Source organism: Schistocerca serialis, chromosome 8, assembly GCF_023864345.2.
Source record: "Schistocerca serialis cubense isolate TAMUIC-IGC-003099 chromosome 8, iqSchSeri2.2, whole genome shotgun sequence".
Lineage (NCBI taxonomy): Eukaryota > Metazoa > Arthropoda > Insecta > Orthoptera > Acrididae > Schistocerca > Schistocerca serialis.
The window spans coordinates 506310647-506323164 of NC_064645.1; the positions used below are offsets into that span (position 1 = coordinate 506310647).

The following is a 12518-nucleotide window of genomic DNA, read 5'->3' on the forward strand; positions in this document are numbered from 1 at the left end:
CCACCACTTTAGCCACAGTGTAAAAGAATTAGGTCCTGCGACTCTGCCATGCCGTTAGTAAAACAGCTACATTGCGCGCCAAAATGCTCACTAGATGTGCTGTCTAGTGGCGCCCGAACAAGGACCCTGAGGTTAAGAGTCTTATGCTCTACCGACCGAGCTAGCCAGGCTGGACCCACGACAGGGTCACCAACACTTTAGCCGCACTGTAAATGAATTAGGTCCTGCGACTCTGCCATGCCGTTTCTTTTTCGGTTGAACTAAACGATGGAATTTTATTTTTGTGTGCGGTGCTAAATACAAAGCCCATGATTCTAGTGATGTGCAATAGTCTAGTCGAGGTCAGTGACTTCCTCGTTGGTAGCATTACTAAACACATATGAGAGGAACACACACTAGGGAAACAGAGATAAAAAAACATAATAATTAACAAACAAAAGGTATCAAAATCAAGGAGGTACTTAAGGTACCCTCCGCCACACACCGTCAGGTGGCTTGCGGAATATGGATGTAGATGTAGATGTAGAAGGAATAAGTGATCTGCAATTCCCGCGAATAAACCTAGCGCCTCTGGCAGCGCGTGTTGGGCGTGGCCGGCACTCGGATGGGTGACCATCCGGGCCACCATGCACTGTTGCCACTTTTCGGGGTGCACTCAGCCTCGTGATGCCAATTGAGGAGCTACTCGACCAAACAGTAGCGGCAGGAGTCAAAGAAAACCATCATAACGACCAGGAGAGCGGTGTGCTGACAACACGACCATCCTATTCGCATCCTCAGCTGAGGATAACACGGCGGTCGGATGGTCCCGATGGGCCGCTTGTGGCCTGAAGACGGAGTGCTGCTGCTGCTGCTCTGGCAGCGCGCATGGAACTACTGACGCCCGCACGAAAATTTGACACTCGTGCACTAAAACACACAAACACACACATACACACAGTAGGCGGCTGCGGGTCGCTACATCAGCGCTGTTGCAGCGTCGGTGGAGATCGCAGCCGGCCAAGATACAGGAGACTCTCGCAGTAAGACCGCGTCCCACTCGCCTGCGCCGTCGCCTGATGGACAGAAGGACGTGTGCTGGTCACCGCCCAACAACACAGCGCCTATTCATCAGCGATCGACACACCGGCTGTAAGTACTTGATTGATACTGTCTCCGACGTATGTATTTACCCACGTACGATGCCGACCGCGCACACCATTCTGCCTGGCGGCCGCGAATAACTCGCCTATTGCAACGAACGGCTTGCACAGAATAGAGCTGGATCTTGGCCTCCGCCGCGCATTTCACAGTGGCGGATGTAGCAGAGCCAATAATAGGAGCGGATTTCTTAGCGTACTATAACCTTTTACCAGATATGACCAACACACGCCTTGTAGACCAGAACACCGAGCTGACGGCCGCAGGTTTCTGGCGCCAGACGTCCACCCAATCTGCCCGGCTGATTACCGCCACTGATGATGAGTATGCTGTGCTATTGAAGGACTTTCCAGCCTTAACAAAGCCAATGGGTATACCAAAGGATGTCAGGCACAACACTGCGCACTATATAAAGACAACCGAGGTGATATGTCTGCGTAAGCAGAAGAAACTAATGATCAAAGTCCGAGAAAAACTTATTGGACTGTTCAATTAACCCAAACAAATTCTCCAAGTACAACACCAACACAAAACAGTGATCCGTCTTCGAATCACAACTACATACAAGAATAATATAGAAAACAATTGAAATAATTTCCTACTAGTCTCCACCAGAGACTTCTCCGATATACGAAGCCTAATCCAGAGATCAGCGAAAAAATCCAAGCCGGGCTGCCGGGGCGGCAGCTGTCCACATCTGCTGGCGGTCGATGAACTGCCGATGTGCGGCCGAGCGCCGGCCTTTATAGCGCTTCGGCGGATGAGTACCTCGGAACTATTTTCCATCACATGATTTGACGTGTGAAAATAGTTCCAGGATTTGCAGCGACCTCTTCCTTATGTTTAAGTGGGCCGGTAGTGGCCGCTGGTGTCTTTGCTGTGGTTTTTTTGTTGTTGTTGTTGTTGTTGTTGTTGTGGCCCTTCATCAATATTGCCTGTCGGTTGTGTAGTGCTTCAGTGTGCCTGCGAAGTGGGCAACCCGCAGCTGCAGGCTGTCAGTTTGGTTGCTGATACTCTAGGCGCCGTGATGTCTGGTGGAGAAGGCCACAGCACGAGGGGCCACCGATCTCCTGCCGACCACTACCACTGGCGCCGGACCGTTTGCAGATAGTCACGGCCGAGTTTGATAACATGATCAAAGAGGGCATCATGCGTCTGTCTGACAGCCCTTGATCTTCAATGTTACACCTCGTCCCCAAAAAGGGAGGTGCCTGGCGGCCTTGTGGGGATTACATAGCACTGAATGTCAGCACAATACCTGACAGGTACCCGATACCTCTGCTCTGCGACTTCAACTACACGTTGAGCGGCGCTTGTGTGTATAGTGTATTAGATTGCGCCAAGGCCTACACACAGATTCCGGTGGCCAACGAAGATATACGGAAGACAGCCATTATTACACCATTTGGCTGATTTGAAAGCAAATGTATGACTTTCGGTCTCCAAAATGCGGCACTAACGTGGCAAGGATTCGTCGATTCAGTGCTGCGAGGCCTGTCATTCTGTTTCCCTCACCTCGACGACGTTTTGGTCTCCTCAGCCTCGCCAGAAGAACGTCACTAGCATGTTGTCGAGGTTTTTCAATGACTAAGTAATTACGGAATTATGCTAAACATTGGGAAGTGTATCTTTGGACAGTCGCAAGTTGACTTCCTACGCCACCGCATTATCCCTTAGCTCGCAACCATTGCCGGACAAAATAGAGGCTTATACTAAAAATGAAGAAATTCCTCCAGCTGTATTTAAGGTGTCGATTTTATTTTGGCTACTAGTTTCAATGTTGTAACAACGTAATCTTCAGGCCCATACACTTTTTGACGTCAACTACGTGCAGCTGGTACTAGAAGCCAGTCGTGAGATACGGACGTGCTCCGTGTGGAAGGTGGTTACTAACTACGTTCGTATCACCACTGGCTTCTAGTACCAGCTGCACGCTGTTTGTTTGTTTGTTTGTTTATTGAGCACCCGTTTTATCATGTACAATGATATGGGATTTGTCATATGTTACATACAGAAAAAATATGAATAACAACATATTACGTAAAAACTATCAGTGAACAATCTGAATTAAATATATGGGCAAAACAATTATAGCTTACATGATATAAATTTGTAACAATATAGGACACAAATAAGATACATATATTCTGTGTATAATGGACAGCAACAAGAAACAATGATTATAACACTCTATATTGACAGATTAATTAATTTTTGTGTGTACATAAAAGAGTCTACCCCACAACACAAGTTTGTATATGAGTAACTTATAAGATAGGTGAAGGGACGCTATCTTTCTGAAGAATTCATATATTCACTAACACTGTAAAAACTATTACTGATTAACATTCTTTTGAGTTCACTTTTAAAACTGCTCAGCTGCTGAATCCTTTTTATTTTTAAGGGAAGAACACTATAGAGAATTTTTGGGTGGTGTATTGCACTCTTGTTGTAATGGGCTTTCTTATGCACTTCTCTGTGAAATTCATTACTCTGTCGTGTTGTATAGTCATGGAACTCACTGTTTAAAGAAGAAAACTGGGGGTGAGACTTCAGGAAGCATATACTTTCATAGATGTAAATGGATGGAAGAGTCATGATTTTATATTCCTTGAAAATTGACGTCAACAAGTGTATGGGCCTGAAGATGACGTTGTTACAACGTTGAAACTAGTTGCCAAAATAAAATCGACACCTTAAATACAGCTGGAGGAATTTCTTCATTTTTAATGTAAATTTAAACCAGCTGACGTCCCACTATCCTCCATTTCAACTGTGGATGTACGAAGAGAAAATAGAGGCTATCCGCCAGCTGCACCGGTCGGCCATATGCAAGGACTTACGACGCTACAGAGGCATACTGAACTTTTATAGGCAGCATCTGCCACATGCAGCTGAAGTTCAAGAGCCGCTGACAGCTGCGCTGGCGAGTCCGAAGACTAAGAGCAATTCGACAACTTCCTGGATGGACGACACGATCGCGGCATTTGAGAAAACAAAATAAGCGATAGCAGATGCGGCATTGTTGGCACATCCCCAGCCGAATGCACTGTTGGTTGTTTTTGTAGAAGCGAGCCAGACAGCGATAGGTGGCGTGCTTCAATGACGCATTGATGAGGCCTGGCAGCCGCTACCTTTCTTCTCTAAAAAGCTGACCACCTCACAAAAGAGATGGGGCGCGTACGACCGCGAACTGCTGGCGGTGTATGAGGCTGTCAAATACTTTGGTCCTCACGTCGAGGCTCACGCCTTCACAGTATTTACGAACCACATGCCGCTGACATTCGCCTTCTGGGAAAATAATCTGAACTGCTCATCGAGGCAACTCAATCAACTGCTGTGTGTTACCCAATTCACCATGGTCATTCAACACATTTCCAGGATCGACAACATCGTGGTGGACTGTCTTTCTCACTTTGGCGGCACCTCTACACTGTACTACGCAGCACTTGCAGGAGCATAGAGGTCAGGCGAAGAGCTGGAAGACCTGTTACAAGATACAAGGACTTAAATGAAATGATGATAAAATCGACACTCTAACTGCAAACAGGCGTTGATATACATCATTGGGGACATGCTGAAAATGTGTTCCCCAACCGGGACTTGAACCCGGGATCTCCTGCTTACATGGCAGGTGCTCTATCCATCTGAGCCACCGAGGGCACAGGGGATAGTGTGTCTGCAGAGACTTATCCCTTGCACGCTACCCATGAGACCCACATTCCCAATATGTCCACACCACTACATTCGTAGGGCACCTAATAGATATTTTCCCATCACATACATTACTCATGGCATCCATTAGGCACACTACGAATGTTGTTGTGTCGACATGTTGGGAATGTGGATCTCATGGGAAGCGTGCAAGGGATAAGTCCCTGCAGGCGCACTATCCTCTGTGCCCTCAGTGGTTCAGATCGATAGAGCGCCTGCAATGTAAGCATGAGATCCCCAGTTCGAGTCCTGGTCAGGGCACACATTTTCAACATGTCCCCAATGATGTATGTCAACACCTGTTTGCAGCTAGGGTGTCGATTTAATTATCATTTCATTCTAGAGAAGCTGCACAGTCATCTATGGTATCTGTTCTTTCAGGAACAGATACTACCTTCATATATACAAGGACTTCATTGCAACTACAACCTGTGTGTGTGTGTGTTTGAGGTTGATGGGCGCTAAACAGCGTGATCATCAGCGCCCAAACTACAACCTGTAGACATTCCTGGCACCAGTGTACAGCTGTACTGCGATGTGTCCACAGCCAAGCCACATACCTACCTCTGACGGCAAGGATTCGAATCCCTACGCAGTCTGAGCCACCCAGGTACGAGGTCTATGCTCCGTCTGGTTCTAGATCGCTTTTTGTGGCCAGTAGCAAAGAAGGATTGTCGAGAGTGGATGAAGTGTTGTCTCCAGTCCCAATTTAGTAAAGTCAGCAGACACATACATGCACCGGTAGGTAATTTCCCCGACATCACAGTGCGATTCACACATGTTTACGTTGACACTGTTGGACCACTGCCGCTTTCAAACGGCCAACACTACCTGCTCACCATCTTCAACAGATGCGCTCGTTGGCCAGAAGCAGTACCAATAGCACCAGCCCAGCTAGCTAAGGCAGTAGAGCATGAAAGACTTAAATCTCAGGGTTGTGGGCTCGGGCTCCATGTTGGGAACCACCACTTCAGCCACACTGTAAAAGAATTAGTCCCTGCAACTCTGCCATGTCATTAGTAAAACAGCTATACTGCGCACCAAAAACTGATTTAGGCTACACACAACATCATCTGATTTCAATAAAAGTTCGTTGTGTGAAATTAAAGTTCAGTCTGATAACATGTTCCTTTGAGGCAAGGTAGCTTGAGCTATATCAGAACAGGTGCACCGCAAAACAGGCACAAATGATGTTATTGTTAACTGATACAATTTCACATATCTGTCTAACACAGATTAGTTGATGACAAGTCGGTAATTTCTGTAGAGTTCCATTGCCCAAGTTCATTTATCGAACCAGCTGTAGATCTCTGCTTTAGCTCGCAATCTCAGTGACATTAAATACCTCTATATTTCTATAAGAGTCATTAATGTCACCAATCTGCCATTCAAGCTACTGTTCAACACACGGTAGCTACCATACGAAGCACAACCGCTACTTCCCCATATCGAACCAGTGACCCTTTTTACCACAACACTTGTCACCATTGGGCTCCCTAGCTAATTGCCACACGGCCACAATCGTCTGCACTCCTAATTTCTTGCTCTTTCATAGACTAGTCAAATCGACGTCAGAAGATATCTCATGTCATGTATTTGTATTATGCCTTATCGTTTTCTCCTCATTTACATATTTAATTGTTTCATAGTTAATTATCAACTTATTTGCCATGTAAGTCAACTTCAACATCTGATCCTGAATTGTACTATTCCTGTAGTCCTAGAATGTAATGTCACTGTAGGTCAACATACACCTTATCTCATTGTATATGAAGTAACTAATTTCATTTTCCTGTTATCAGCAACTGTCACTATCTGAATACTACAAATAAAGATATAAATTTTGTAAGTTGTAGCGCACTTTGTATAGCATAACTTCTAGTGTAATTGTTCAGACTAAAGGTTCTGTCATCAGTAATTCCATCCTTTTACTCCCTTCATGTTGATATACTTGCCTATTATTTATTTTATCTGCCTCATATAGTCATACAGTCCTCAATATTAATAAACTCAATTGTCTGTCATACCCCACCGAGCTCTGAGCGGTAGCCATCTCCTGCCTCCAGAACACTATTCTCCTAGTCTCTAAAGGTCTTTCCCTTATGTCACTGCTGCTGTGTGTGAGTGATACCATATGTGCTTTCCGCCCACAGTCCGAATGGGCCCACAATCCCGTTTTCCACTTACTAGACTTCACCACCTCTGTACAGAAATGGCCCACACCAAAATCTGCCAATTTACAAAACTGCACTGAAATTTGTCTCCTGTGGTTACTTTCCTATCAAGCATGCATCACAGTCCTGGATCAGCACATAAATCACGAAAACCTGCCAAGTTCCCCTCCTCCCCAAAACCCACCCACCCTCCCCTCAAAACTGGAACCCAGTCTCAGGGCAGATCTGGTAGGCTAGATCCGATGAGCAGGTCCGAATGGTATTGGAATATAACAGGCCTGAGATATGCAGGCTGGATCCATCAAAAGATGTCCGTGGAACAGTGTGCTGCAGCAAACCACTCCTGTGCAGCCAGCTATGGCCTACTGCAAGGACGCACGAGGAAAAATGTTGTGTGGAGTGATGAATCACAGTACACAATGTGGGGATCCGATGACAGGGTGTAGAATGGTGAATGTCATCTGCCAGCAAGTGCAGCGCCAACTGTAAAACTCAGAAGCGATGGTGTTATGGTTGGTCGTGTTTGTCATGGAGAGGGCTCGCACCCCATGTTGTTGTTTTGCATAGCGCTATCACAGCACAGGCCCACATTGATGTTTTAAGCACCTTCTTGCTTCCCACTGTTGACCTGCCAGCGCTTTCATATGGTAAGTCACATCATCATTGTTTTTAAATATATTTTTCCCGTGTGGAATGTTTTCCTCTATTATATTGATATATTGATATATATATATATATATATATATATATATATATATATATATATATATAGAAGGAAACATTCCACGTGGGAAAAGATATATCTAAAAACAAAGATGATGTGACTTACCAAACAAAAGTGCTGGCACGTTGATAGACACACAAACAAACACAAACATACACACAATATTCTAGCATTCGCAACCAACGGTTGCCTCATCAGGAAAGAGGTAAGGAGAGGGAAATACGAAAGGATTTGGGTTTTAAGGGAGAGGGTAAGGAGTCATTCCAATCCCAGGAGCGGAAAGACTTACCTTAGGGGGAAAAAAGGATGGGTATACACTTGCACGCACACACACACATATCCATCCACACATATACACAGACACAAAGCAGACATATACAGAGGCAAAGAGTTTGGGCAGAGATGTCAGTCGAGGCGGAAGTGCAGAGGCAAAGATGTTGTTGAATGAGAGGTGAGATATGAGTGGCGGCAACTTGAAATTAGCGGAGATTGAGGCCTGGTGGATAACAGGAAGAGAGGATATATTGAAGAGCAAGTTCCCATCTCCGGAGTTCGGATAGGTTGGTGTTAGTGGGAAGTATCCAGATGACCCGGACGGTGTAACACTGTGCCAAGATGTGCTGGCCGTGCACCAAGGTATGTTTCGCCACAGGGTGATCCTCATCACCAACAAACACTGTCTGCCTGTGTCCATTCATGCGAATGGACAGTTTGTTGCTGGTCATTCCCACATAGAATGCGTCACAGTGTAGGGTGGTCAGTTGGTAGATCACGTGGGTGCTTTCACACGTGGCTCTGCCTTTGATCATGTACACCTTCCGGGTTACAGGACTGGAGTAGGTGGTGGTGGGAGGGTGCATGGGACAGGTTTTGCACCGGGGGCGGTTACAAGGATAGGAGCCAGAGGGTAGGGAAGGTGGTTTAGGGATTTCATAGGGATGAACTAAGAGGTTACGAAGGTTAGGTGGACGGCGGAAAGACACTCTTGGTGGAGTGGGGAGGATTTCATGAAGGATGGATCTCATTTCAGGGCAGGATTTGAGGAAGTCGTATCCCTGCTGGAGAGCCACATTCGGAGTCTGATCCAGTCCCGGAAAGTATCCTGTCACAAGTGGGGCACTTCTGTGGTTCTTCTGTGGGAGGTTCTGGGTTTGAGAGGATGAGGAAGTGGCTCTGGTTATTTGCTTCTGTACCAGTTCGGGAGGGTAGCTGCGGGATGCGAAAGCTGTTGTCAGGTTGTTGGTGTAATGGTTCAGGGATTCCGGACTGGAGCAGATTCGTTTGCCACGAAGACCTAGGCTGCAGGGAAGAGACCGTTTGATGTGGAATGGGTGGCAGCTGTCATAATGGAGGTACTGTTGCTTGTTGGTGGGTTTGATGTGGACGGACGTGTGAAGCTGGCCATTGGACAGGTGGAGGTCAACATCAAGGAAAGTGGCATGGGATTTGGAGTAGGACCAGGTGAATCTGATGGAACCAAAGGAGTTGAGGTTGGAGAGGAAATTCTGGAGTTTTCTTCACTGTGAGTCCAGATCATGAAGATGCCATCAATAAATCTGTACCGAACTTTGGGTTGGCAGGCCTGGGTAACCAAGAAGGCTTCCTCTAAGTGACCCATGAATAGGTTGGCGTACGAAGGGGCCATCCTGGTACCCATGGCTGTTCCCTTTAATTGTTGGTATGTCTGGTCTTCAAAAGTGAAGAAGTTGTGGGTCAGGATGAAGCTGGCTAAGGTAATGAGGAAAGAGGTTTTAGGTAGGGTGGCAGGTGATCGGCGTGAAAGGAAATGCTGCATCGCAGCGAGGCCCTGGATGTGCGGGATATTTGTGTATAAGGAAGTGGCATCAATGGTTACAAGGATGGTTTCTGGGGGTAACGGATTGGGTAAGGATTCCAGGCGTTCGAGAAAGTGGTTGGTGTGTTTGATGAAGGATGGGAGACTGCATGTAATGGGTTGAAGGTGTTGATCTACGTAGGCAGAGATACGTTCTGTGGGGGCTTGGTAACCAGCTACAATGGGGCGGCTGGGATGATTGGGTTTGTGAATTTTAAGAAGAAGGTAGAAGGTAGGTGTGCAGGGTGTCGGTGGGGTCAGGAGGTTGATGGAGTCAGGTGAAAGGTTTTGTAGGGGGCCTAAGGTTCTGAGGATTCCTTGAAGCTCTGCCTGGACATCAGGAATGGGATTACCTTGGCAAACTTTGTATGTGGTGTTGTCTGAAAGCTGATGCAGTCCCTCAGCCACATACTCCCAAAGATCAAGTACCACGGTCATGGAACCCTTGTCCGCCGGAAGAATGACAATGGACCGGTCAGCCTTCAGATCACGGATAGCCTGGGCTTCAGCAGTGGTGATGTTGGGAGTAGGATTAAGGTTTTTTAAGAAGGATTGAGAGGCAAGGCTGGAAGTCAGAAGTTCCTGGAAGGTTTGGAGAGGGTGATTTTGAGGAAGAGGAGGTGGGTCCCGCTGTGACGGAGGACGGAACTGTTCCAGGCAGGGTTCAATTTGGATAGTGTCTTGGGGAGCTGGATCATTAGGGGTAGGATTAGGATCATTTTTCTTCGTGGCAAAGTGATACTTCCAGCAGAGAGTACGAGTGTAGGACAGTAAATCTTTGACGAGGGCTGTTTGGTTGAATCTGGGAGTGGGGCTGAAGGTGAGGCCTTTGGATAGGACAGAGGTTTCGGATTGGGAGAGAGGTTTGGAGGAAAGGTTAACTACTGAATTAGGGTGTTGTGGTTCCAGATTGTGTTGATTGGAATTTTGAGGTTTTGGAGAGAGTGGAGCTGGAAGTGGGAGACTGAGTAGATGGGAGAGACTGGGTTTGTGTGCAATGAGAGGAGGTTGAGGTTTGCTGGAAAGGTTGTGAAGGGTGAGTGAGTTGCCTTTCCAGAGGTGGGAAACCAGGAGATTGGATAGTTTTTTGAGGTGAAGGGTGGCATGCTGTTCTAATTTGCGGTTGGCCTGTAGGAGGATGCTCTGAATAGCCAGTGTGGATGTGGGAGAGGAAAGATTGAGGACTTTTATTAAGGATAGGAGTCAACGGGTGTGTTCATTGGCTGAGTTGATGTGTAGGTGAAGGATTAGGTGGGTGAGGGCAATGGATTGTTCAGTTTGGAACTGGTATAAGGACTGATGGAAAGAAGGGTTGCAGCCAGAGATGGGAACTTTAAGTGTGAGGCCTTTGGGGGTAATGCCAATGTCAGACAAGCCTGAGAAAATAAAATATGCGAGCGTAATCTGGCTAGGGTGAAGGCATGTTTGCGGAGGGAATGTAAATAAAACTTATTGGGTGGTTGTGGGGGTGTTGTGAGGGTGACATGGTATTAGAAGGTGGAAAGTGTAACATGAGGTTGAAATGAAAATGAAAATAACTGTTGAAAGTAATTGGAGATCTGTTGTGAAAAAAAGGCGAAAAAGTGTTGGTTAAAGCTGGGCGATGTTGATCCTGTGGTGAACTTGGATTGGTAGACAACGATTAGGTGGTTGTGTTGCCGCCAAAACACGTTAAAGGATGGGGAAATTCGGGAAAATTTCGAAAAAACTGCGTGTAAATGTATTAAAAGGAGTGGTTTTGTGGTGGCAGATAATGAAAATGAGGCAAACAATTGTCTGGCGAAGAAATAATGACGTTAAAACCCGTGGGAAGCGGCTAAAAATTATCAGTGATGTGCGAAAAACGGAAATAAAGCGAAAGTTATCGGAACTAGACGAAATGGTTGTTTAATAGGTGAAAGGAACTGTTTGTGGACTAGAAATGGTGGATTTTATAGCAGCGGTAGTGTTGAAAGCGGAAAAAAATGTTTCCTTCTATTATATTCATATCATTAATTTGAACCCAACAATTACGTTTGTTGTTGTCACTGTTGCATTTCGAAATATCTTCTGTCGTCTTATTTTCTCTTTTTGTTTTTGCCAGTAGTTTCACTTTGTATTCACCTTCTCCTTTTTACCGTAATCTACTATACAATTTTATCCCGCCTATATATACACCAATACGTCACCCACTTCCAAACCAAAAAAAAAATAAAATAAAATAAACCGCTGTCAACTTTCGCTTTATTTCCATTTCCGTTTTTCGCACATCACTGATAATTTTTAGCCGCTTCCCACGGGTTTTAACGTCATTATTTCTTCGCCAGACAATTGTTTGCCTCATTTTCATTATCTACCACCACAAAACCACTCCTTTTAATATCCTAATCCTACCCCTAATGATCCAGCTCCCCAAGACACTATCCAAATTGAACCCTGCCTGGAACAGTTCCGTCCTCCGTCACAGCGGGACCCACCTCCTCTTCCTCAAAATCACCCTCTCCAAACCTTCCAGGAACTTCTGACTTCCAGCCTTGCCTCTCAATCCTTCTTAAAAAACCTTAATCCTACTCCCAACATCACCACTGCTGAAGCCCAGGCAATCCGTGATCTGAAGGCTGACCGGTCCATTGTCATTCTTCCGGCGGACAAGGGTTCCATGACCGTGGTACTTAATCGTCGGGAGTATGTGGCTGAGGGACTGCATCAGCTTTCAGACAACACCACATACAAAGTTTGCCAAGGTAATCCCATTCCTGATGTCCAGGCGGAGCTTCAAGGAATCCTCAGAACCTTAGGCCCCCTACAAAACCTTTCACCTGACTCCATCAACCTCCTGACCCCACCGACACCCTGCACACCTACCTTCTACCTTCTTCCTAAAATTCACAAACCCAATCATCCCAGCCGCCCCATTGTAGCTGGTTACCAAGCCCCCACAGAACGTATCTCT

The 12518-nt window shown here is 46.1% G+C and overlaps 1 non-coding gene across 1 annotated transcript; it reads right to left on the reverse strand.

Moving 5' to 3' along the window:
* Window positions 1-4728: 4728 nt before the first annotated feature.
* Window positions 4729-4802, reverse strand: Trnat-ugu (transfer RNA threonine (anticodon UGU)). Its single transcript has one exon. It is a non-coding gene; the product is annotated as a tRNA-Thr (tRNA).
* Window positions 4803-12518: the final 7716 nt, after the last annotated feature.